General features: G+C 41.2%; 1 protein-coding gene across 4 annotated transcripts in view; it reads right to left on the bottom strand.

Moving 5' to 3' along the window:
• The window catches only part of ZDHHC17 (zinc finger DHHC-type palmitoyltransferase 17), a 296,534-nt gene that overhangs the window by 205,933 nt on the left and 62,868 nt on the right, over nucleotides 1-27,733 (bottom strand). For 2 of the 4 annotated variants that reach the window (XM_063785936.1, XM_063785937.1), the window contains one exon: nucleotides 14,839-14,974. The exons of the other annotated variants lie outside the window; for them this stretch is intronic. The gene's annotated coding sequence lies outside the window, so the exon portion shown is untranslated. The remainder of the gene's footprint in view (nucleotides 1-14,838; nucleotides 14,975-27,733) is intronic. 4 annotated transcript variants of the gene reach the window in all.

The following is a 27,733-nucleotide window of genomic DNA, read 5'->3' as shown; positions in this document are numbered from 1 at the left end:
TGGCCTATGCCTCCCCATCACCCGCCCTGTGTAAGGACTGTAAGGACCCTGCATAAGACTCCTTCTGTGCCTTTGAAAGGAGTAGAGCTCATCTCAGTGGGTCCATGTTATAAGAGGGCAGACTTCAGTTCACCACAATGAAGAACTTCCTAACAATTAAAAATCCTCAAAAATAATAGGCCACTTAGTAAAGTAAGTTCTTCATTACTAAAGTATTCAAAAGAAGTAAATATGATTGAATTAGGATTATTGCATCAGGAAGGAAATTGGGGCTCGATTTATATACATTATAATGTGAACAAAGCTTTCTAGAGATGGACAAAGCTGCAGTCCTGCTAACATTCACCAGGCATGGAGCAAGGTGCTTTACATTCCTTGACTCATTCAACTCTAACAGTCAGCATAGGAGGTAGGCATATTCTTCTGAATGTCAGCTCAGGATTATTATTATTTTTTAACTTGAAAAAGAAAAACATCTAAGAGGTAAAATTCAAATGAAGGTGTTTCAGGCCCCAAAGTTTAGATATTTTCATCTGTAAAATGGAGTTAATAATATTTACTTATAAGTACTTATAAGTAAGTATTTATAAAGTGGTTTTTAGAACTTCAAAAGATAATATATGTCAAGTATATATGTAAAATTATGAAGGATAGTGATATTCTAAGCATTTTACATGAATTAACTAATTTCATCCTCACAACGTTTGAGTTAAGTAATAGTATTACTTAACTATTACTTAACACAATAATCTCTGTGTATGCAAGATTTCTGTCCCCACCAGGTATGGTGGCTTGCACCTGTAATCTGTAATCCCAGCTACTTGGGAGGCTGAGGCAGGAGGATCCTTTGAGGCCAGAAGTTCAAGACCAGCCTGGGCAACATAGTGAGACTCCATCTCTTAAAAAAAGTTAAAAATAAAAGTAAAAGATTTCTCTCCCTAACAAGACAGTGACTGCTCAAAGGTAATAATGGAACTGCCTTTATTACTAGCACTAAATGAAACTGCCTTTATTACTAAAACAAATTGCTAGTACCAGGTCTGGGCACAGCATAACATAGTTGTTACCAGCATGAGCTCTGGAGTCAGACCATCTGGGTTCAAATCCAGTTTGCAGTTGTGTAGCCTTGGGCAAGCTATTCAACCTCTTAGTGTCTCTGTTTTCCCATCTGTTAAATGAGGATGAGTAAAATAATAAAATAAAAGAACAAGACTTGGCAGTATCTATCCCTGTCAGTTTGACTCAGAGCTAACTTGTTCTGCTTCTGCTGTCTTTTAAAAAAATATTCATATTATTATGTTTAATCTCTAAAGACTTTTCTTTCATGGTTGGTCGCTGACAATGTACTCTAAGGAAGCAACCAGAACCACCCACTCTCAGGGAAGCATTTTCAACTGCTGCTTTGAGTATTGCTAAAGTTTCTCTGTCCTACAGTATACGCTAAGATAGCAATTCACAAGCTGAGATTTATGACTTTCTAAGTTCAAAGATACAAACAAAATATTTATTTTTGACATTTCTCTTGAGAAGTCACCTGAATCACTCACATCTTTCTCTTGGTATTTAAAAGGGATAGTTTTCAGTAATCATATTGTTAAGGGATCCTTGGGGTGTTGCTTCACCAGCCAGAAACCTCTATGGCTGGTGGCACCTATGCCTGAGTTTTGCTCTGGCCCACTGGACTCATTCTGCCCACGTGGCCTAGCAGGCTGCACTAGGCTCATGCTACTGGTCTGGATCCCATGCATGCGAAGGCCAAGCCAGGCATGGAGCAGCAAAGGGTGTGTGAGCGAGTGTGGGGTCTGACCACTGCACATGACCAGTCATGCTGGCTGCGTTGGGGCGAGCAGCTCCAGGTGCTGGCATGGGTGCAGGCTCCCTGCCAGGCTGCAGCTAGAACAGGTGTACCATAAGCAGCTTCCACAGCTCACATTGGGGAACGCGGTGGTGCCTAAAAGCTTGGAGACACCAGGAACTGCAGAGCCCTAAAGAGGGTGTCATAGCCCTGGCTTGGGGATTTCCTAGGTCTGGGCTCCCTGAAGGGTTGCAGCTCTTCTCTCCTCTCTTCTGGTTGCCCTCAATGTGGTGAGTAAGGGGTGTGTTTCAGCCCTGTTTGTGTTACAGCTCTTTTAGCCCCACCATTCAGGGGGTCCCAAGTTCTTGTCCTGTGTCCAGGAAGAATGAGGTACACAGACAAGTAGAGGGTGGGCAAGATGAAGAGGAGCTTTATTGAGCAATAGAGCAGCCCGGAGGAGACCCAAAGTGGGCAGCCCCTCTCTGTAGCCAGGGTGTCCCGATGAGTGTTCAGCTCTTAGCAGAGAGGGTAGCTCCTCTCTGCAGGCAGGGCATCTTGACAAGTGTTCAGCTCTCAGCAGAGGGGGTAGCTTCTCTCTGCAGCTGGTGGTCCTGTCATCCCTCTAGTCTGGCTCAGTCCAGAGCTTTTATGGGCCTCAGAGAAGAGGAAGTGCACACTGATTTGTCCATGGGCAACCATGGGCAGGCCCGGAAAAGGCATCACAAGTTTCCACTCTGGTCCATGGGACCAGCAGCTCGTCCCCCAGGCACAGGCCCTCCCCAGCTTGAAGGTGGGGCTTCACCAGGGACCCGCCCCCTTCTGCCCAGGAGCCTGTCTGCCTCTTGCCGCCATTCATGATGCCCAGGCTGTTTGTGCAAAGGGGCACCTGCAGGCCAGCGCAGAGCTGCCCTCAGCACCCCCCCAGCCTCTCTCCTGTGATCACTGGCATCCAAAGTCCAGAGGGGCCCAAGGCGGCAGGGGGCTGGCATGTCAGCACTGCCCTGAGCATGTGCACACCTGGCCAGATTGCAACAGTGCCCAGGCTCAGCCTCAACTTTGCTCCATGACCGGATTGGGTGCTGAGAGCAGAGAGAAGCCAAGCAGTGGGAGCAGGCACTTCCAAGCCTGCAGGGGATTGGGGGACCTTCCCGGAGCCCTGAGAGTGCAGAGATGCCTGGGTCCACAGCCAGGGCTTGAGCAGCTGCAGCTGCACCTGGGAGGGCAGGACTCCTGCCTGCTCCTGGCTCCCAAGAGCACAGGGGTGCCTGGGTTGCAGCTGCAGCTTGGGCAGCTGCAGTTGTGCCTGGGAAACTCCCACCCTGCCAGTAGACTAAATCACTGGGGGTGGGAGGAAATTTGGACCTCAGTAGCCAGGTTCAAATTGTTCACTGTTTCTGAAAAGTGGAATTCACCTGTGAGCAATATTCTCCTTAGAAACTCTCCTTTTAGAACTCTCCTTTTAGGAAAATCCATTTATTTATTTATTTATTTATAAAACAGCCAGAAATTATTCAGGTAAATTTTGTAAGTCAAGTGCTTACTCCCTTTTACTTAAGCTGCCTGTGGCTGTTTTGCTAAAGCATTGTTTCATCAATAAACTCTGGGCTTTACTTAATAACTCTGTTGGTGGTGCAGAAGTCCAGAAATTTTATAGGACTTGGTAGGAATTATTATAGTAAAAAGCATTTTATAGAAATTTCCTCTCTTATTTAAAAGTAATATAGACCATGAATACTGGATTCTGCTAGAAGAAAAAGGGGAAATCTTAGGTTGGTTGGTTTTATGTTCACTGTATCATTTTTACTTCTCTTACAAATCTTTAGATAAACAGAATTTAGAAGAAAACCTTTTCTGTAAGCCAGAGAAGTATTTTAGTATTTGTTCTGGTGTATTTTATTTCCTCCTTTATTTATTTATTCATTTATTTATTTATTTAGAGATGGAGTCTCGCTCTGTTGCCCAGGCTGGAGTGCAGAGGCACCATCTCAGATCACTGCAACCTCTGACTCCCAGGTTCAAGCAATTCTCCTGCCTCAGCCTCCCAATTAGCTGGGATTACAGGTGCCCACCACCACACCCAGCTTATTTTTTTTTTGTATTTTTAGTAGAGATGGGGTTTCACCATGTTGGCCAGGCTGGTCTCTAACTCCTGGCCTCAAGTGATTTGCCTGCCTCAGCCTCCAAAAGTGCTGGGATTACAGGCATGAGCCACCGTGCCCAGCTATTAATTATACTTTAGACAGGCTCTCACTCTGTCACCCAGGCTGGAGTGCAGTGGCATAATCATAGCTTACTGCAGCCTTGAACTCCTGGGCTCAAATGATCCTTCTGCTTCAGCCTCCTGAGTAGCTGGGATTACAAGTGTGAAACATTGTGCCAAGAACCTCATGTATTTTTCATCCAGTAATACAGCTCTAAAAATCCATTCTAAGAAACCAGTTGTAGATAGAATCAAAGATTTACATACCAAGTGCATTTATCACAGCTCTATAAGAAGAGCAGAATCCCTAGTAACTTATGTCTCTGAGGTGTCTCACTGCTCTACTATAAATTTCAATGTTGACAACCACCTTGAATGGTAATTTGGAGAGCATTTTAGGCAGGGAGTCAAAAACACTGGCTCAAGTACTTGTTCTAACCCTTTATCTCCTGTCTGACTCTAGAAAATTACTTTTTTTGAGTCTGTTATTTAACATTTTATTTGCAACATAAAATACGATTTAAGATCATGGACTTTAGAGGCAGACTGCCAAGCCTCAGCTTCACTATGTACTAGCTAATGGAACTTGGGTAAATTACTAAACCTCTGTGCCTCAATTTTCCCAACTATAAGATGGCGATAGTAATACTTCCTACCGTAAAAAGTTGTTTTGAGGATTAAACAAATTATCATCTGTAAAGCTGGCTTATTAGTGGTTGGCATTAGGCAATCACTATCTTGCTTTAAGTGCTAAATGAGCCTGCATAATGGGAATAATAAACCCTTTTTCACCAAACTGATGGAAGGACGACATGGGAGCATATATGTGAGAGTACTACAGAAACTACAACATACAGGCTGGGCGTGGTGGCTCACGCCTGTAGTCCCAGCATTTTGGGAGGCCGAGGCGGGTGGATCATGAGGTCAGGAGGTCAAGACCAACCTGGCTAACATGGTGAAACCCTGTCTCTACCAAAAATACAAAAAATTAGCCGGGCATGGTGGCAGGCGCCTGTAGTCCCAGCTACTCGGGAGGCTGAGGCAGGAGAATGGCCTGAACCCGGGAGGCGGAGCTGGCAGTGAGCAGAGATTGTGCCACTATACTCCAGCCTGGGCGACAGAGCCAGACTCCGTCTCAAAAAAAAAAAAAAAGAAAAAAGAAAAAAAGAAACTACAACATACTATGCAAATGTCATGCCGTTATTAGAGAGGTAGTTGGAAGTATATGTCAATCATCTTACAATTCTATGGTAAAAATATTCTACCTCCTAGAAACATATGTATGAGTAGTAATTGATTTAGCAGACCAGAGAATTGAAATTTAAGTCTGCATTGGGGAAGAAAAGGTCAGAGTAAAGGAGGGCTGCATAGAAAGGACTAATAAGAAGCAAACTGTAGAATCACAGAAGAGCTCAGGTAGGGATACAATTGGGCCTAAAACAGAAGGATTGGTTAAAAATCTTGAAAAGGAGTAGGGAGATGACCCACTTCCCCATCTCTTCATCCTTCTCTACGTGGCTACCCGTTCCCTCCCCTGACAGAAAAGTGGAAATTTGTTCTCTCAAATGGTTGTATCAGAAAGGCTGTGATCTCAGGAACACTATTTTTAAAGGAATATTTAGAGAATAGTCTAAAGGTCTTCAACATTAAAAAATAAGATGGTAGAAATGAAAAATCAAAAGGAAGCTTGAATATACGGTCAAGTGTATTTCCCAGAAAGAACAAAAAGATAAACAGATGCCAGATGCAGTGGCTCATGCCTGTCATCCCAGCACTTTGGGAGGCCAAGGGGGCAGATCACTTGCAGCCAGGAGTTCAAGACCAGCCTGGGCAACATAGCAAAATAAGCCAGGCATGGTGGTGCACGCCTATAGTCCCAGCTACTCAGGAGGCTGAGGCAGGAGGATTCCTTGAGCCCAGAGGTTTGAGGCTGCAGTGAACTATGATTGCACCATTACACTTCAGCCTGGGCAACAGAGTGAGACCCTGTCTTAAAAACAAACAAACAAAAAAACCAAAACACACAACACACACACACACACGAACAAGACAAGAAAACAAAACACACACACACACAAACAAGACAAACAGATGCAATATGTAAGGAAGAGCATTAGAGACGTACAAACCAATTTCCCAGAATTTAAGGACCTGAGTTTTCTGATGAAAACATCTCAGTTACAGTCCTGTCAAAAAACTAAACCAAAGAACAACATCATGAAATTTCAAAAGACAAAAGATTTTAAAAGACATATCTATGAAAACTCCTTGAAAGGAAAAATTAGTCTGGGCACAGTGGCTCACGCCTGTAATCCCAGCACTTTGGGAGGCTGAGGCAGGCAGATGGCTTGAGCCCAGGGGTTTGAGACCAGCCTGGGCAACACAGGGAGACCCCATCTCTACAAATAATACAAAATTAACTAGGAATGGTGGCACATGCCTGTAGTCTCAGCTATCGGGAGGCTGAGGTGGAAGGATTGCTTGAGCCCAGGAGGTCAAGGCTGCAGTGAGCTGAGATCTTGACACTGCACTCTAGCCTGGGGGACAGAGTGAGACCCTGTCAAAAAAAAAAAAAAAAAAAAAAAGAAGGAAAGTGAGAAAGAAGAAAAGAAAGAAAGACAGAGCGAAAGAAAGAAAAGGAAAGAAAGAAAGAAGAAAGAAAGAAAGAAAGGGAAAGAAAGAAGAGAGGGAGGGAAAAGAAAAGGAAAGAAGGAAAGAAAGAGAAAAGCAAAGCAAGGTCACAAAGTATCAGGAATCAAAATGGGATCAAAATTCCTAGTAGCAACCACTGGAAACTAGATGATAATTGATTAAAACTTCCAAATTCTAAAAGAAGATGATTCTAAGTAAAATTCTCTGTCTGCTTAAACTCTACGTAAAGTAAAAAGCTAAAGATTTTTTCAGACAAGCAAGGACTCAAATAATTTACCTTCCATATCTGCTTCTCAGAAAGCTCCTGGGAGTTATTGGGCTCCACTAAAATAAGAGAGTAAACTGAGAAAGAGGAAAATGGAGGTCCAGCACCAGAGGAGGCCAGGGGACATCCCATGATGGTGGCAAAGGTCAGAATCTGGGTAGCAGGTCAGACAGCAACCAGGCCAGGCTGGAGCAGGAGGCAGGAGCAACAACGCCAAGAAAAAATGGGACTGATAGATGGTCAGATGTATTTGGTCATGTCAGAGGGGTTTTATAGACAAAAGTTGATGCAGGAAGTTTAAGGTAGTATATCTGTGGATCAGATATGTACTTATGGTCATAATCATGTAATTATTTAATACTAATTTAATTCAATACTGGTTGTATAACTATATTTGAGGCATGCAGATTGGAAAAGCACGCATGTATGTAAGTGGAGAGTGTGGGGAGAGAAACAGACTTAAATCCTCATCTTTCTTTTTTTTTGAGATGAAGTTTTGTTCTTGTTGCCCAGGCTGGAGCTCAGTGGCATGATCTCTGCTCACTGCAACCTCCGCCTCCCAGGTTCAAGCAATTGTCCTGCCTCAGCCTCCTTAGTAGCTGGGATTACAGGCACATGCCACCATGCCCGGCTAATTTTTGTATATTTAGTAGAGATGGGGTTTCACCATGTTGACCAGGCTGGTCTTGAACTTCTGACCTCAGGTGATCCACCCACCTCGGCCTCCCAAAGTGCTGGGATTACAGGTATGAGCCACCATGCCCCACTTAAATCCTCATCTTTCATCATAGGAGATTGTTCAGAATCAATTGAGAGATGGTCATAAGAGTCAGATGGATAAAGATCAAAATATCAGCTTCAAGCTTTGGGTGTGGGAAGGTTTTGGGGGAAGTGATTCTAGGAAGTGGAGTGAGGGTATGGGAAAGAGAGACTGGAAAAGGAGAAAAGCCATTAAGAATGTGTCAGTGAGCTCAGTCCCACTGGAGACCTTCTGAGAAATAGGGTGGAACACGCCTTTGCATTGTCCCACCAGAGGACAGGGAGGCTGGTCGACTTGTTGAAGATGGCGTAGACAAACGCCTCTGCATTTCTCATTCTGCTTATACAACTAAGAGCTCCTGTCGGGCCGAAGAAAGCCCTGCTGTGGTGAAGTAAAAAGATGCTAGAGCTTAAGGTGGGAGGCTGTCAGCAGGGTGGAAGCTGTCACACCACAGCAGGTGAGCTTACAGTTAGAGGTAGGTGGGGGCCTGGGAGGGGAGCATTAATAGCTTCTGTCAAACAAATGCTGGGTTGGAGCACAGAGTGTGATCTTCCTAATATTTCAACTATGAGTTAAGCAGACTTAGCCCCTTCATCACTAACCTATTGCACAGAACAGACACTGCCTCAATATGCTCACCAAATGGGAGAGCCAAATTGAAGGCACCTTGCCTCAGGCAGGTTCATCCAAGAGAAAGAAGAGGCTGAGGCAGGCCTGTTCGCTAGCCAAGTAAGTCCCTTCTTCCTGGAGGAGGGAGTGAGAAATGGAGAGAGAGGCCCAAAGAGTTATTTTTGCTAACATTGCCCCAAGTGGAAACATAAGACCAGGGAAATGAAGGGCTCCCATAGAAACCAGCATGTCAAAGCAGATACTGAAATTTTAAAAACAACAATACAAAACAGAAAACAGCAGTATTCACGTGTTATTTCAGATTACCAAGGTATATACCACCAAAATAGCTAAGATATTTCCAAAGTGGTTGCTATGGTCTGAATATTTGTGTCCCTCCAAAATTCACATGTTGAAATCTAATCTTCAATGTGTTGACATTAAGAGGTGGGATATTTGGGAGGTGGTTAGGTCACAAAGGCAGAGCCCTAGTGAATGTAATTAGTGCCCTTATAAAAGTGGTGTGAGGGAGCTTGTTTCCCTCTTTGCCCTTCCACTAAGTGAGGGCGGAGCTAGAAGGTGCCATCTATGAGGAAATGGACCCTCACCAGATGCTGAGTCTGCCAGCACCCTGAGCTTGGACTCTCCAGCCTCCAGAACTGTGCAATACATTTCTGTTGTTTATAAATTATCCAGTCGAAGGTATTTTGTTAGAGCGGTTTGAATAGACTAAAACAGCAGTTATCTGTGGAAGAATGGGAATTAGAATGGGAGGAAGAGTAAAGGGGACTGCTATTTTTCACTATAAACTTAATCATAGTATTTGACTATTTTAATCTGCATAAATGTATCATTTTCGTTAAAATGAATTTATTTATTTATTGAGACAAGGTCTCGCTCTGTTGCCCAGGCTGGAGTGTGGTGGTGCGATCATGGCCCACTGCATCCTCAACCTCTTGGGCTCATTGGATTCCCCCACCTCAGTTTCCAGAGTAGCTGAGACTACAGGCATACGTCACCATGCCCTGCTAATTTCTATATATTTTTTTAGAGACGGAGTTTTGCCATGTTGCCCAGACAGTTCTTGAACTCCTGGGCTCGAGGAATATGCCCACCTCAGCCTTCCAAAGTGTTGAGACTACAGGTGTGAGCCACTGCACCTGGCCTATTTTCATAAAAATTTGAATATTAAATTAGAAACAATTCTATAACAGACCCACCACATTAAGTGGGAAAAAATGTTTTAAAAATCAGCATGGCAAACTAATCCTAATTAACAAAAATTCTACATGAACGGTTGTTACATTTATAATCAAGAAAATAAAATACACACTAAAAATACATTTAAAAAATAGAGCAGAGATGAGTTGTATTCAGTTATTTCTACATATTAAGCAACTATTAGCTATTTGAAATTATGTCAGTAATTAATTATAGGAAGCAACAGTGAAAATAAATTTGAGAACACGTGTACTTATACCATGCTGATCCAAACATCTCTGCTTGATTGAAATGTCTAGGGCACATTGGGATATAAATAATGCTAGCAAGCCACTACTTTGTATGGTTAAAACAAGAGGATCAGAATATGATTTCATGAATCACATGGGTTATTGACATACAAACAGATTTTTTTTACAATGCTTAAAGAGGGGGAGAATAATGACAACAAATCTCAGGAATGCACTCCATAAATGAAGTACATTAGTCACATAGTGAACGAGTTCTGATTTTCTTTAGAATCCAATTATTAGAATTTAGTTACTTAGGGGCTGGGTGCAGTGGCTTATGCCTGTAACCCCAGTATTTTGGGAGGCCAAGGCGGGTGGATCACCTGACGTCAGGAGTTCGAGACCAGCATGACCAATATGGTGAAACCCCACCTCTACTAAAAATACGAAAAAATCAGCTGGGCTTGGTGGCTTGTGCCTGTAGTCCCAGCTGCTCGGGAGGCTGAAACAGGAAAATTGCTTGAACCCAGGAGGTGGAGGTTGCAGTGAGCCAAGATCATGCCACTGCACTCCAGCCTGGGCGACAGAGCAGGACTCCGTCTCAAAAAAAAAAAAAAAGAATATAATTACTTAGGATGGAAGCAGGCCTCTGCGGATGTAAAGTCTAATAGAAGTTTGAGGTATACCTTTACAGGGGAGGCTTTCAGAAGAGATGATTTGACCAACATGGCGGAAATCCGTAGTGACACACAAGGCCCCTCACTGCTAGTGAGTGATGCTGGTGTCGGTGGGGAGGTTGGCAGAGACTAGCTCTGGCACCCATCGCCTAAGCTCTCAATCTTTCTGTCAAAATCTTGGGTTCGGCTGGGCGTGGTGGCTCATGCCTGCAATCCCAGCACTTTGGGAGGCCAAGGTGGGCAAGTCGCTTGAGCCCAGGAGTTTGACACCAGCCTGGCAAACATGGTGAAACCTCGTCTCTACAAAAAAATACAAAATTTAGCCAGGTGTGGCAGCATGTGCCTATAGTCCAAGCTACCTGGGAGGCTGAAGGGGGAGGATTACGTAAGCCCAAGAGGTAGAGGCTGCAGTGAGCCATGATCGTGCCACTCTGCTCCAGCCTGGGCAACAGAATGAGACCCTATGTCAAAAAAAAAATTGTTCTTAATTAAAATTCTTGGGTTTATATGTATTTTGGAGTCCAGTAGTTGAGGCCAATAACTCATATATCTAGTCTGATAAGGTGTTGAAACCGTCCCTGTAAACTTTATAAATTAATCATGGAAGAAGTGAGAGGAAGAAACAAAAATATACCAAGCTTGCAGCACATGCAGCATTAATCGCTAGGTCAGCCTGCTCTCTGACCCACTCCCTCATAGTTGTTTTGTGCCTCTTGCCTTAGAATCACATAGACCCTGTTACAAGATTATAGTTCCCCTTAACTGCTCTATAGAGAACAATTTAAACATTATAAAATGTTAAGTTTTCCATTTGAGGTTTTCATTTGCTCTTTCAGGTTTTGTATACCAGTGAAACTACTGACATCACCTGGTCTGAAGGACCCCATGAAGAGATGACTCACCAAAGAATGCAGTTTCCACATCCTGATGATTTCATCCCCATTACCTGACCAAACAACGACCCCGATTTCCCAGCCCCTCACCCTCCATGACCCCCTGAAAAACGTCAGCTAGAAACTTCTCGGAGAGATGGATTTAAGGGTCTCCTCCCATCCCCTTGCTTGGTGCCCTGTGATCATTACACTCTTTCTCTGCTGCAAACCCTGCTATCTCTGTACCTGTCTGTCACTGCACAGCAGGCATATGAATCTGTTGGTCCTATAACATCGCAACGTAACATTCCCATGTGGAGGGGGATTACACTCCATGTTCTTATCACAGCAAAACATATGTCACACGTAGCAATCTATGTAAGTGTTTGGAATCATTTCAGAGCTACATAACAGGCACCATTGTGAAATGCAGGAAACTCTGAATTTCCAGTTTTGAAAAAATTGTATTGGAGCTCTGTCTCTGCTACCCACTAACTGTGATTTTGGTTCCTTAACATCTCTGAACCTTGGTTTTCCTCTGTAAAAAGGTGATAACAACACCAACCTCATGGGATTACTGTCTGGATTAAATGACATAATGTACTAAAGCACTGTAAATATCTCTGAATACATAGGCACATATTTGAAAGTTCTTCCTTAAATGTGAAATTTTAAAACCAGAAAGCTAATTATAGATAAAATATTGAAGGAAAAGTTATAAAGGAACATTTAAAAACTAAAATTTCATTAGAAAGATACATTTTAGCTTAAGGTATATTTGAAGATAAATATTACCATCACTGGGTGCCAGCATACTTATAACAATCTTACATTTTTCACCTTACAATTTTTTAATTTAATTATGAAAGTAACACATACTTGTCATAGGAAATTAGGAAAATACAGAAACATGAAAAGGAGAAAAATCCCATCTCACAGAGATAAGTCCTTTCAACTTTTTAATATATTTCTTCCAGTTAGCATTCTGGCATTCAGCTTTTCTCTCCCTCCCTCTCAAAACATTTAGTGTAAATTATGTCATTAAGGCCAGGTGTGGTGGATTATGCCTGTAATTCCAGCACTTCGGGAGGCCAAGGTAGGAAGATCTTGGGAACAAGTGTTTGAGATCAGCCCGGGCAAGAGAGTGAGACCGTTTCTACAAAAATTTTTAAAAAATATTAGCTGGACATGGTGGCATGTGCTTATAATCCTAGCTGCTTGGGAGGCTGAGATGAGAGGTTGACTTGAGCCCAGGAATTTGAGGCTGCTGTGAACTATGATCATGCCACTGCACTCAAAGCCTGGGCTGTAGAGTAAGACTCTCTGTCTAAAAAAAAATAATAATAAAAAGTATATCACTAATATATCTTTCAAAAATAATAGTAACTTAACACTTATTATTGTTAGATAGTTTCCAACTTTTCAATACCATTACAATGACCTTGGGTTCCATAAGCGCATACCCGAATTGGTACATTCTGAATAAATCATATTTGCCTACTTACTCATTTGTCTCCCCAGCTAGACAATAAGCTTTGTGAGGAACACTTCCTTTTTTGCCATTGTTATGTAGTGCCTAATATCTTGCTTGGCACACAGTATCTCTACATAAAAATATGTGCTGTGGGCCGGGCGCGGTGGCTCTTGCCTGTAATCCCAGCACTTTGGGAGGCCGAGGCGGGTGGATCATCTGAGGTCAGGAGTTCGAGACCAGCCTGACCAACATGGAGAAACCCCGTCTCTACTAAAAATACAAAATTAGCCAGGCATGGTGGCACATACCTGTACTCCCAGCTACTCGGGAGGCTGAGGCAGGAGAATCGCTTAAACCCGGGAGGCGGAAGTTGCAGTGAGCCGAGATCACGCCACTGCGCTCCAGCCTGGGCAATGAGAGCAAAACTCTGTCTTAAAAAAAAAAAAAAAAAAGTGCCAGGTATGAATGAACAAAAGAAAGAGTGAATACTAGTATTTCCCCCACAGAACTCGAGGGTTTTTCCAAGACAGCTTCACAAAATGAGACAACATGTGTAAAAGTTATTAGTGTGTTTTCATCTTTATTATATTTGAATCAGTATTTTTTTTAGTGTTTTGGTCGTTGCCATAAACTGGAGCAATAAGAACGAGATATTTGAGAGGTAGATGTGGGCGTTGTTGGGGGCAAGGTATGGGAGAGACCATTGTGACAGAATGGTAACCTCTTCTCCTAGACACTGGAGAGCAGGCTCTGTTTAGAGCCCTTTGTCTGCCTCTGCAAGGACAAAGCTTTCATCTTAATAGAATCCTCTGCTGGCAGCTCAGTAGCTGTTTCAAAGCAGGAGGGAAAGAGGAAAAAGGATGGTCCTGGGGGAGGGGAAATTATAGGAGGAAAACATTTTTTCCCATTTTCTACTCAAAGTATGAGTTAGAAATACACAAAGAGGGGTATATGGAAAGAAATGCAGAGTGCAGCATCGACTACCTCTGTGTATAAAAAAATGTATATTTGCTGAAATCTAGATATAATGTGTCACTCCAGAGTAGCACACTGAAACCACTTTAGAGGTGAGAAAGTGTTGGAGGCCATGGGTAATTACAGAAGGAGTGCTGTATTAGGGTAATTTCTGGTTTAAAAGGACACAAAGCAACCTTTTGGGGATGAAAATATTTTATATCTTGTTAGGAGTGGTTACATGGATGCATACAGTTGTTGAAATTCTTCGAACTGAATACTTATCTCTTTGCGTTTTACTGAATGTAAATGATATCTCAATTTTTTAAATTGTTAAATAACAGAGTTTTTTTCTGATAGCAAAAATAACATGCATTCATTCTAGAAAATTTAGAAATTACAGATAAGCACAATGAAGGAAATAAAAATTGCCTGGACTTTTACTGCCCAGAGATAATCATCTTCACTTTTAGGTTATTGTTATCTGGATTTTATTTGCCTGCCTGCCCAGTTATCATGTTACCCAAGACAGCAATAGTCATCCTATTATAGACATGTTCACTAACAACCTGGCCACTTATCAAATTTATCCCCACCCAAACATCCTCCAGCTTAACACTGGCTTCCCTCCCCACCCATCCTGTCAATGTGCTTGTCAGTCAGCTCTTTCCTGAATGTTGCATATGAATATCCACAAATGTAATGGAAATTGACTCTGAGTGGATTGTGAGCTTTGAAAAATAATATGTGTTTGATGAAATAAGTGAACTAATGTTGGAAAACTACTGGATCACATAAAAGCCATTGACAAATGAGGAAGTTAGGCCTGATGAGCATCTACTAAGATAAAATAAACAGAGATGATGATTAGGCACTTCAAAAGAGAATGATTTGATTATCAAAGATAAAGCCCTTTGGAAAACAATAAAACCCTCAAATTATTTTTGTTGTAAAAGTTATGACAGTACTATAAAAGTCAGACATGAAGTGGTAAACAATGTTGTATCACACTATCATACAATTTTGTCCAAAAGAAAAAGCCAAAGTGTCATTTTAATTTCCAAACAAACATTTTAAAAATTATTTTCTATAACTGAACATCTCAAATGTTAATATGCATAAGAATCACCTGGAACTCCTGTTAAAAATGCAGATTCTGGTCCAGTACAGTGGCTCACACCTGTAATCCCAATGCTTTGGGAGGCCAAGGCGGGAGGATTGCTTGAGGTCAGGAGTTCAAGGCTGCAGTGAGCTATGACCCTTGTCTCAAAACAAACAAACAAAAAACAGATTGTTATTCAATTAGGTCAGGAGAAGGATCCTTAATTCTGCATTTCTAATAAGTTCCCAGGAATGCTGATGCTGTTAGTCTCTGGACTTTGAGTATCAAGACTGTACAATTGTGATCTTAGGTAGATTCACTTTAAATGGCCTTTATCCAATATTAATTATCGTTAAGTATTGAGAAATGCCTGCCTATTCTTTCAGCTATTTCGTACTAACTGCTCTAGACCTGGGCAATGTATGATTCTTAAACTATAAACAAAATAAGTTAGGGGGCTTGCTTAAGCATATATTATCTTTACCCCCAGGGTTTCTCATTTGATAGATCTGAGGTGGGGTCCAAAAATTTGCATTTTAAACTAGTTCTCAGGTGATGCTTAATGCTGCTGGTCCTAGAACTACACTCTGAACTGCTGCTTTAGAATGATTGCAAATAACTTCAAAGAAGTTGCTTACAATACCTGAATTATACATTCTGCTGGTAACATTTGCAAAACAGGTCATATGAACAAGCCGCAAACTTTTAACTACCTGAATGTTCCTGGTATATATTGCACTCAATGATACAGCTCCCCATCCATAGATTCAGCTTGACTTTATATATGTACATCATGATCTCCAACTGTTTTGATTGCAAAATTATTTTTATTGATGATTGTATATTATTTTGCATATTATTAATTATATTTCTAGTGAGAGCAATGAGACTACATATGTTATATCTCCTTAGATTATTACCAATCACTTTTGTCTCAGCACAGCTGATGAATGAGTGCCCCTGAATTTACAGGTGGTGGCTCTGCCATCATCTTGTTAATTGTGCTTGCATTATTAGCATATGAAAATATAAACTGCCTACCATACACAGTTTCTTTGCAGGGATCCCGTTAGGCAATACTCTCATTTTGAGAGGATTACTTACTTAAAAGCAGATAATATAACCTGTAAATCCACATATTTGCTTTTGTAACCTGCAACACAATGCTGCAGGCAAAAACTAACAAACTACTGAAGACTCTACTACCAATCCCTTTCCTTTGAGGGATTCCCACTCAGGATACTGCAGATCTTTAAACATTAAATCTTAGTATTGCTATTTAATTGACAACGTGATCATCTAACTGCATTTTCATTTAGCACACAGGTTTGCAACTGGTTCAAAGTAATATCAGTGATGCTGTGTCAGATGCCCTGGGAAAAATCAGAGTTTGTAGAGGTTAAGACATCTGATTCTAGAGCCAGATGGTCTAGTTCAGATCCTGGCTCTATCACCTACTACAAGCTCTGTGGTTTTGAGCAAGTAACTGGACCACTCTGTGCTTCAGTTTCTTCATCTGTGAAATGGGAATAATAATAGTAAATATTTCATAGTGTCATTGTGACACTCAAATAATATCTGTAAAGCATTTAGAACAGTTCCTGGTATATTAAGAATGCAAAAAAATTAGCAATTTTATTATGCCCTTAGCACTGAATTGGAAGACAAAAGATCTGGGTTCAGGTCCTGGCTCTGTCACTAATTAGTTCTATAACTTTAGACAAGCCATTTAACCCTTCTGAGCTTCATTTGCAAAAGGGGCTAACAATACCTGTCTTGCCAAGCTAGCAGAGCTGAGATCCCAAATAAAATAGTTCGTGAAATGTGCTTTTATAAACTGTAAAGCACTGTACAAAAATAAACGTCCTTCTTTATAATTTTATGTGTTATATCTTAATGTATTTATAATATATGAAATGTTTTATAGTATAGAAACACAAAGCAGGAACTTACACTTAGTGAACACTTTCAATATGAGTCCCAAGTGAGCTGTGCGACCTTGAATAAGTCACTGAAATGCTCTGAGCTTCTCTTCGGTGTTTTGTTTTTTGTTTTTGTTTTTTTTGAGACGGAGTCTCCCTCTGTCGCCCAGGCTGGAGTGCAGTGGCGTGCTATCTTGGCTTACTGCAAACTCCGCCTCCCAGGTTCACGCCATTCTCCTGCCTCAGCCCCCTGAGTAGCTGGGACCACAGGCGCCTGCCACCACGCCTGGCTAATTTTTGTGTGTGTGTTTTTAGTAGAGACGGGGTTTCACCGTGTTAGCCAGGATGGTCCCAATCTCCTGACCTCATGTTCTGCCCACCTCGGCCTCCCAAAGTGCTGGAATTACAGGCATGAGCCACTGCACCCGGCTGAGCTTCAGTTTTATTACAGGGATAATACTGGCTTCCCAGCCCACATTCCTGGGCTGGATCTGGAGAGAGTAATGAAATAAAATATAAACTTGCACAGTTGCTGTGGATTAGAGATTACATCAGATATGCATCTTGCCCAGGAATGGGTAAAGTTTTTTTTGATAAAAAACTACACAGTAAGTATTTTAGACTTTGTAAGTCATACAGTCCCTGTTACAACTACCCAACCCTGCTATAGTTGCACAAAAGCATCCACAAACAGTATGTAAACAAATGGACATGGTTATGCTCTTTTTATTATTTATTTATTTATTTATTTAGAGATAGAGTCTCACTCTGTCGCCCAGGCTGGAGTGCAGTGGTGTGATCTCAGCTCACTGCAACCTCCACCTGCTGGGTTCAAGCAATTCTCTTGCCTTAGCCTCCCAGGTAGCTGGGATTACAGGTGCCTGCCACCATGCCCTGCTAATTTTTGTATTTTTAGTAGAGATGGGGTTTCACCATGTTGGCCAGGCTGGTCCCAAACTCCTGATCTCAAGTGATCTGCCCACCTTGGCCTCCCAAAGTGCTGGGATTACAGGCATGAGCCACCACGCCCAGCCTGTTCTAATAAAATTTTATTTCTGTACACTGAAGTTTGATTTTTTTTCTAATTTTCATGTCATAAAGTTTTCTTCTTTTGATTTTTTTAAACCACTTAATTTACTGTTTTTAACATAAAAACAAGCAGCAAGCTGAATTTATCCTGGGGGCCATAGTTTGCAGACTCTTGGTCTAGCACAATGCCTAGCACATAGCAGATAATACTAGTTAATATTAGTCATATAACATTGCTTTATAAACTGTAAAACTTATTAGATATAATCTAGCAACTTTCTTGTTCTCCATCATGCCTTTAAAATGATCAGCTCTTGTCCCACCATCACATCTATTCTCTCTTAGTACCTTAGGAGGTAATTAATCTGGGTTTGTGGGCTTAGCATCATCTAAGGCATTGAGTTGAATGCTTAAGAAATCTTTTACTTATGTCAAATAGTAATTCCCTGTTTTTCAATAAAATAGAGTCTTTCTAAACTAAAAATGATAATAACTCATTCTAAAACTATTTTTAGAAAATAGAGAAAAGTGGGCCTAGAGCAGTGGCTCACATCTGTAATCCCAGCACTTTGGGAGGCTGAAGAGGCCAGGAGTTTGAGACCAGCATGGCCAACATGGTGAAACCCTATCTCCACTAAAAATACAAAAATTAGCCAGGCATGGTAGCACGTGCCTGTAGTCCCTCCTACTCAGGAGACTAAGGTAGGAGAATCACTTGAACATAGGAGGCGGAGGTTGCAGTGAGCTGAGACTGTGCCATTGCACTCCAGCCTGGGGAACAGAGTGAGACTCTCACTCAAAAATAAAATAAAATAAAATAAAAAGAACATAACCATGTCCATTTGTTTACACACTGTCTGTGGATGCTTTTTTTAATTCAAAAAAATAAACAAAAGAAATAATAAAGAGGATCTACAATAATTATACTGTCCAGATTAGTTCCTGCTTAGTTATGTTTTCCACCTCCCACTTTGAAGGCCATTTTCTTCATTTAAAAAAAGTAAAGAAATAAAGTAACGGTTAAGTAGTTATACGTTCTCTGCCATCTGTCAGCTTACACCATTTTCTTGCTCCATAGTTTAAAAAAAAACAAAAAAAAACTGCAATTGTTTTTGTTATCTTTAACCTCAGCTGGTTCTGTGCTTTATCTTTCCTGAGGTTTTTCCTTCATATTTGTTCTTGCCTCTTTCTGTCATCAGCATGTCTCTCAATAGAGGCTCATTCTTTTCAGCCACATGTGTTTCTTTTAGTATTGTCTTCCTTATCAGCTTCATATGTGATTGTAATTTCTTATAAGCTGTTTCCCTAGCCACACTAATCTAAGGATAAAATGGAACTATATTAATAGTAATAAAGGGTTTTGTATATTAGTTTTACCCCAACCCTCTGTGTGGTTCTAGCTACCCTCAAAGTCTCATCCAGTTGTCTCTAGGTGTCGTTAGGTTATATAACAGGTGCTTGTAAACAAGTTATAGCAGCTATTGTCTGTGTCTGCCATGATTCTCCCCCACTCTGGCCCCCCTCGTGATGTCTGCTGCTTAAAGCTCTGCTTGCTATTAAGTCATTTGGTAGTGCCTGACCACTGCCACTGCAGCTGGTGTCCACTATTACAGTGGTGTGTCCATGCTAAGGGGTCCTGAAGCTGCAAACTATTAAAATCTCTCTCACTCTTGGAACTGGTTCCACTGCTGCAGTGTGATGAGAGCTGGCCTCTATTGTGGTCACAGACATAAGAGGTGGTCTCCACTGCAGATCCGTTTAGCATTAAAGTTGAGCAGAAGGTGGTTTTTGGAGTCTTCAACGCACTGAGGCCATGCTGCACCTCAGTGGGATCAAGCTTTTTCTCCTTTTTGTGTTATCATGAGCAGAAGAGTAGCAAAATAAAATAATTTCATGATCCTAGTATCTTACATAGTTTAGTGAAATAAAGTTGTCCATTCTTATATGTCCCTCTCCTTAGTAATCTGACATGGATTTATGGAGGCTGGACCAGAGGCCAAACCTGAGAGACAGACATCACAGTGTGCTAAACACCCCTCCCCTCTGACCAGTTATTGGTCCAAACTTAAAGGCCCTGCTTTCTCTTCTTTTAGAAGAAATTCTTTCCCAGGAGACTTCCACTCATGCATGAAAACAGAGGATTCAAGCCCTGTCACTACACAGGCAGATGTGTCTGAATGAATGCCAATGGTGACCAAATTTAGGTTCAAGCCAGAATCCTCCACTCCATCAGAATTCCACCCCTTCGACACTTCCATTCTTCTGCATCTGCTGTCCCTTTTTAATGGTGTTGGTCATAGGACCGCAGTTATCTTTACTCTGGGTTTTTAGAAAATCTGGGCTTTCTAAGATTTCCCATATGTTTTTGGAGCAGACATCTGTTGTTTTTACATGCCTCCTCAAGAACATTGCTCTGTCAATTCTGCTTTCACTCTCCTACATCCTCAGTTTCCCCTCCCCTCTCCATTGGATCACTCCATCAACATACAAATTCCTCCAATTAAAAAAAATCCTCCTGACCCAACATTCTTCTTCTACCTACTGTCCATTTCTCTGCTCCCTTTTATTGCAAAACATGTAGAAATAGACCACGTGTTGTTGTTGCTTGAAATTTGCAGTCTTCAAATTCTTTTCTACTGATTCTCTCTTGACCAGACTCCAACAGTGTTTTATTCACCTTTACAACACTTAAACTGCCCATGTTAAAGCCTCCACATGGTTAAATCCAAAGGTAAGTCTTTATTTTATCTTGACTTCTCTTCACTTGACAGTGACCTCTCTCCTCTCCAGGCACTTTATTCCCTTTGCTGCCGGGACATCTCATTCTCTCAGATTGTCTCCTATTTCTTCAGCTGCTACTTCTCTCTCAGCCTCCAGCCTCCTTTGCTCATTCCTTATCATCACCCTCACATCCAAACTTTGAAACACCTCATTCTTGAAACTCTTATATTCTTATCTTCAATGCTTCTTTCTTTCTCTCTCTCTCTTCCTTCCTTCCTTCCTTTCTTTCTTTCTTTTCCTTCCTTCCTTTTCTTTTTTTTTTTAGAGACAGAATCTCACTCCATTGCTCAGACTGGAGTGTCATGGTGTGATCATAGCTCACTGCAGCGTCTAATTCTTGGGCTCAAACGATCCTCCCACCTTAACCTCCTGAGTAGCTAGGACTACAGGTGTGTGCCACCATCCTCAGCTAATTAAAAAAAAAATTGTAGAGACAGGGTTTTGCTATGCAGGGTCTTACTGTGTTGCCCAGGCTGGTCTTAAACTTCTAGGCTTAAGCAATGCTCCTGCCTCAGCCTCCCAAAGTGCTGGGACTACAGGCATGAGCCACTGTACCTGGCCAATACTTTCTCTCCTTCAGTGATCTCATCTAATCTCATGGTTTTAAATATTACCTATACACTGATAACTCTCCAGCCAAGAACTCTTGCCTAAATTTCAGGCTCATATATTTAACTGCCTACCAACATTTCCACTTTGAGGTGTAAAAGGAATCTCAAATTTAACATGTCTAAAAATTGAACTCCTCTTCTCTTACAAAACTCTTCCTTTCACAGTTTTCCTCCATTTCAGTTAATCACATCTCCATCCTTCTAGTCACTCTTGCCAAAACCTTAGGGTCATCCTCAATTCTTTCTGCCACTTTTCCTCTCCCATAATTCAATCATGGTAGCCCTGCCTTCAAAATATGTCGAGAATCTGACTATTTTTACCAAGTCAGCTGTTATCACTTTGGTCTACACTAGCAACATCTCTAATCTGGATTATTGCACTAATCTCCTGCTTCCTCCCTCTCGCCTGCGTTTTTAAATGTCAGCTAGATTATGTCACTACCCTGCTCAAACTCTCTACCGGCTTCTCATTCCAGAGTAAAACCAAAGTCAATAGCTACAAGGCATTTTGCAATCTTTAATCTCATCTCCTACTCTCCCTTGGCTCACTTAGCAGGGCACAAACCCATATATACCTTCTGTTCTCTCTCCCTCTTTTCCCACGTGCCTACATAGCTCATTCCCCCATCTACCTTGGCTCAAATGTTCCTTTTTCAAGGCCTTCTCCAATAACCTTACATAAAATTACAGCATCCTTCTTCCCTAGCAATTTCTATTCCTCTTCCCTGACATTGTCCTTCATAGTTCATATCACCATTTGAACTATTACATATTTTATTAATATAGCTGTTTATTATCCCCGTCCCCCAACTAGAATGCAAGGTCCAACAGAGCATGGATTTTTGTCTATGTTATTCACTGTCATATACCCAGAACCTAAAATAGGCATGCGTATAGTAAGCATTCAGTAAACATTTGTTGAATGAATGAATGAATCCCCAGCATGCCTAATTCTTATGTTAGCACCTTAATGGATAAGGGATACGCAATCTGCATGACACTGCCTCTTTTTCTTGGTGTTCTTGTAGTTTCTAGTTACTTTACTAACTTTAAAAACTCAGTTTTTCTTATTAGTGAAAGTCAAGTCTAGAATATAAAATCCCCTAATTGCTTCCTCAGTCGTCTGAGAAATGAAACTATCAAGGAAGCAAGTAAAGAACTTTTCAAATTCTTTGCTTTTAGTAGAATGAACCTATCAACAGACATTGGAATCTTTGCAGTTCCTTCTCTGGAGCTTGTATCTGTGCCGGTTTTGTAACTAGAATGAGAAAAGAAGCATCTAGAACATTTGTATGGTTGGGTGGCATGCAGCACACTACTGCAATTATATCACTTGCATTTTCCCCTTTTTAGCATGAGCATAATGATTTTCATTATTTCTATCCTTGGGTTTCTAGACCTTGTTATAGGTGAACTTTATAAAGTTAGGAAACATTTATTGAATCCAACTCCATAGCTGGTAGTTTTCTAGATGCTAGGAATATAAAGATGAAATTTCATTTTATCACACAGTAGTTGAGTTAGTAAATAAAAAGTCATATCGATACATACAACTACTTGATTGGATTGATTTCCTTTGAACAAGATTTACCTTTCTGTTGACATATTTTAGTCTGTGATCACAAGTCTTGGTGGGGATGACAATAACAATGACTTCAAGTTACAAAGTTCTAACGGGCAAATATATGTAATAATTAATTTATATTAACATTTTTCCGATCAGTGATCTTTAGGTGGGCAGGAGCAAAGACTGACTGGAGTTAGCTTAAATAAAGAGGACTTACTATATATAGCAATGAAAGTGTTGTCATATCAACCCAAGAATACCCACAAGTAACTGCTGTAATAGAGGGTGGCAAAGAGGAGTTCTGATTTCATGGCATTTCTGGTGACCTCAACAGCAGGAATTCATTAACCATGACCTGTTTGCATCATTGTTCATTATCACGACTCAGTGGTATTCCACATGCCTGCTTCTTTCTCTTGTCATCTGGTCAAATGGCCATTCCTGGTCCAAGCGGCCATTCCTGGTCCAAGCGGCCAAGGCCAGATTCGCAAAAGCAGGATGTAAATGGCAGTTGGTGCTCAGTGTGGCAAAGACTATTGGGAGTGGCAGAGACTAGGGGGAATTTGAGGGAACATGAAGCCTTATCTAAAAGGGACTACCAATTGTTGCCATGTGGGAATATGAATCTATTTTTTAACTACTTGATTTTTCACATGAAGATGGAAATCCTGAGTGAAATATCTTAATATTTAAAAAATGGCAACTAAGTAAAATACAAATAAAACAAAACAAAGAAACCTGCACAGGCAAACCCTGTGCAGGTCTGTGCAACAAAAAGTTGAGGTAGCAGCCCTAACTGCTTATCCTTGGAAAGGCCTGCTTACAAAGCTGGCCCTTGGCTGGCATCTGGGAACTTGGATTTCAGGAGGGTTCCCACCATTCCCAGAACTGGTAAGAGTGACTCGCTGTGCCTAAACTTTTTGTGTAGACAACATGTTTATGCTGACTACCGGCTTTCCTTCTAGGACTCTGAAATTTGAGTATGTGCCTAGCAGAGGCTGCCTATATGACTAGGCCCCAATAAAATCCCTGAGCTCTGAGTCTGTAATGAATTTCCTGGTTGGCATCATTTCACATGTTTTATCACAACTCATTACTGGGGCAATTGAGCACATCCTGTGTGAACTTCATGGGAGATGACCCTTGAAAGTCTGTGGCTGGTATATCCTGGATTTTGACCCATGTGCCTTTTTCCTTGCTGATTTTGCTTTGTATCCTTTTGCCAATCATAATCATGAGTATTACTATATGTGAGTCCTATAAGTCCTCCTAGTGAATCATCAAACTTGGGGCTGGTCTTGGGGACCCTAACTCAAGGCAAAATAAAACATATCTTTGAACCAAATTCAGCCAATAGTTTCACCTTTCAACCTCTAACCTAAGACACGGGCAGAACAGTTGCCAGGCATAAATGGAGCATTTTCATATGTGTCATCGTATTTAGTCTTCACAATAACCCTGCAAAATGAACCATTTTATAACCTCATTGTATAAGTGAGGAAATAGACTCAGAGGGCTTAACCTTGCACAAGGTCATATCACCTGTAGGTGGAAGAGGCAGGAGTCAGAGTTAAATCCAATTTTATTTTCATATTACCTGTATATGAAATTATATTTCCTCCCTTATGTGAAAATTTCAGAATCATTTTGTTTATTTTCTATTTCCTATGCACAGTATTTACATCTCTGGAGCTCAAAGTATTCTTATCACTCCTCATCCTTGTAATATTTGCCTTTTTCTTATTCCCTTCCAATCTTACCTTCCTATCAGCTATGAATGAGGTTTTCTGAGCCAGTAGGGAAACAAACAAAAACAAAAACAAAAACAAAAAAAAAGGAAGGTAAGTATGGGCACAGGCAAGGGAAGGGAAGGATTATAAAAGACAGCAACTGGGCCTGCCTCTGCTAGGGATGGTCAGTGGTCCCAACAGGAGGGTCTAAAGTGGAGTGGAGGCTGGGTGTACAGGGTGGCTCACATCTTTAATTCCAGCACTTTGGGAGGCTGAGGCAGGATAATCACTTGAGGCTAAGAGTTTGAGACAGCCTGGACAACATAGCAAGACCCCATTTCTACAAAAAGATTAAAAATTAGCCAGACATGGTGATGCCTGCCTGTAGTCCTAGCTACTTGGGAGGCTGAGGTGGGAGGATTGCTTGAGCCCAGGAATCAAAAGTTACAGTGAGCTATGATCATGCCACTGGCCTCCAGCCTGGGCAACAGAGCAAGACCCTGTCTCAAAAAAAAAATGAAAATAAATAAAAAAATAAATAAAGTGGCATGGGGAATACCAGGTGAATCTAAGCTGTAGCAGTAGTACTTATAGTCAGAGAAGCAGCAATAATTTTTCCAGAAGGATCCATGGGGTTTGAAGCAGGATCTCATTCAGTATATGGAGGACAGTAGCATAGTTCAGGTAACAGGATAAGAGGGTGAGAAATGGATAGGCAGGTTGTCAAGGGCCTATCTGGGGGTGAGTGCAGAGCTATACTCTCAGGAAAAAGTGGCATGAAAACCTGGAAGCTGGATAGAAGCCCTACTCTAAGATCTGAACTTGCAGAGTCAGAAGTTTGGAAGGGAAAGTGCTGCTTGATGGCTGAGCAAGTATTCGAGAGTTCCCCCCAGTCCACTGAATATTAAACTTAGAACAGCATGACCAGTACGAGCCTCTTTCTTCAAACATTTTGTATATCTTGAGTGGCTTTCTAGGTAATGATGGAACTGAATTCATAAAGCGGAAGGTCTTTCTTCGTTTCCTGTGTCTGGGCTGAGCTGAACACGTTTGAGACTGACACTTCTTGCTGAAGGAACACACCAGAATAGGTTTGCCTAGCTTTGCAATATTTATTACTGTTTTAGATTTCCCTCACAATACATCTCTGAAAAGACTCAGTGAACTAAATGATACTCAGAGAGATAGCATTTCAGTGAACTCTTGAGGTTACATTTAAAACAGTCACATTATCAATGTAAGTAATTATTCCCAATTATTCCCATACCAATCTGTCTTACAGATATTTTAATACTAGGTGGTCTCTGAGTTATAAACATCAGGCTTATGAGCATCCCATGCAATTCCGCGTCCACTAATATCTTTTGAATTTCTACTATGTGTGCCTCATGGTCATTATGCAGAGTCATAATAATTGACATTTATTGAACACTTACTCTGCAATCTGCACTGTTGCACTGACATGCATTAATTCATTGTTCTCACAATAATGCTATGAGGTAGGCATTATTATTGTATCCATTTTCAGGTAAGAGTCCAAGGCACAGAAAGGTTCAGTACAACTTTTAGTTGTACCTAGAAGTGTGCCTCACTTCAAACAATGAACAATTTAGAAAGAGAGATAAGACATATTGAAATGTAAACAACCAGTCACCTGCCTCTCCTGCACTTTCACCCAAAGTTTGTTTTGATCCGGATCTATTTTTGCCCTTTGTTCCATTTGGCATCCAAGCTACTCTAGTGCCACCTGCTGACCAGAATGGGGAACTGTCTGACCTAGTACCTTCCCTGTAATCATTTCTTTGAGTAGGATTCTGTCATACACTCCATTTTATTTCTAGCTTTAAAATGTCCACTTTATTCCATATAACACTTAACATGTATAATTTATATCTGAAGAATAGATAGCCTGTGATGCTGATCTATGTTAAAACACTCTGAGAAATGTAGTACAATTTTTTACATCTCTGGGTTTCTCTAGAAAAGGGTATCACAATGCAGAACTATGGGTATCATTACTACACTTTGCATAAGATACAAGGGAACTATGATAAACTTCAGAAAGTAGTGAACTCACCTATTCCTTAAAATATGAGTAGGCAATTGTTACAAAGCAATAGTAAACGGCTTATAAAGTGTAAGTTTATTTTATGCTTCTCTGCTATTACACAGGGCACAACATTTTTGCAAGGCTTTTTTGGGACCACAGTGCATTAGCAACACAAAACGCTGGTCCAACTCTGAGTAGCAGTCACTAAATGAAACGGATACCCTCTCACATGTGCACAAATCTGCATAGAAAAGTACTGAAGTTTTAGAATTGGACTTGTGTAATGTATTTCTGCTTTCTAGGGTATTAAGTAATGATATGCACTTTAATTTACCTAAAGCAATGCGTGTATCTTCGCAGCAACATGATACTTCTATTACACAGTTAAGGTGAATACCGGAAGTAAAAGACAAGAGGTGTACATGAATTTTTATTGGGAAGGGAAGTTGTCAACTTAAACAGTAGCAAATGAAAACCTTGTTGTTATGGATATACGTGACCTCCATAAACTATTATATAGGAGACATTTCAATTTCCCCCCCAGGCCAGAAAAGTTCCATACCGAAAGGAAACCCTTGAAGAAGAGTAAGGGAGGGAATAAAGAAATCAAGAAGTTACATAGGGAATACTCTCGAATTGTAATTAACTGTATTTTCAGATCTTTAGGGTAGTACAAAACATAATTGCTTGCAGCATTAGTTCAGATTACTTAAACATCAAGTACATTTTTAGTCCACTATATAAGTGGAAGTTACTAATATTTTATATGAAATGAAGCCAGTAATACTCTTCTATAGCAGTAACTGTACACCAGGAGGGCCAGGACAAACGAAAGAAATGGAGTTTTCCCAAAGCTGCATTGTGAAAAGACTGTAAATGGGTTGATCCCATACGCATGAATGAATTTCTTTTTTTTTTCTTTTGAGATGGAGTCTCACTCTGTCGCCCAGGCTGGAGTGCAGTGGCGCGATCTCAGCTCACTGTAACCTCTGCTGCCTGGGTTCAAGCGATTCTCCTGCCTCAGCCTACCGAGCAGCTGGGATTACAGGTGCCTGCCACCGCACCCAGCTAATTTTTGTAGTTTTAGAAGAGACGGGGTTTCACCATGTTGGCCAGGCTGGTCTCAAACTCCTGACCTCGTGATCGGCCTGCCTCAGCCTCCCAAAGTGCTGGGATTATAGGCGTGAGCCACCGCGCCCGGCCATCATGAATGGGTTTCTTTGCTACAGGAA

This window comes from Pan troglodytes, chromosome 10 (genome assembly GCF_028858775.2).
Source record: "Pan troglodytes isolate AG18354 chromosome 10, NHGRI_mPanTro3-v2.0_pri, whole genome shotgun sequence".
In the NCBI taxonomy this organism is placed as follows: domain Eukaryota; kingdom Metazoa; phylum Chordata; class Mammalia; order Primates; family Hominidae; genus Pan; species Pan troglodytes.
The sequence above is the reverse complement of the archived record's forward strand: the minus strand, read 5'-3'. Positions and strand labels throughout refer to the sequence as shown.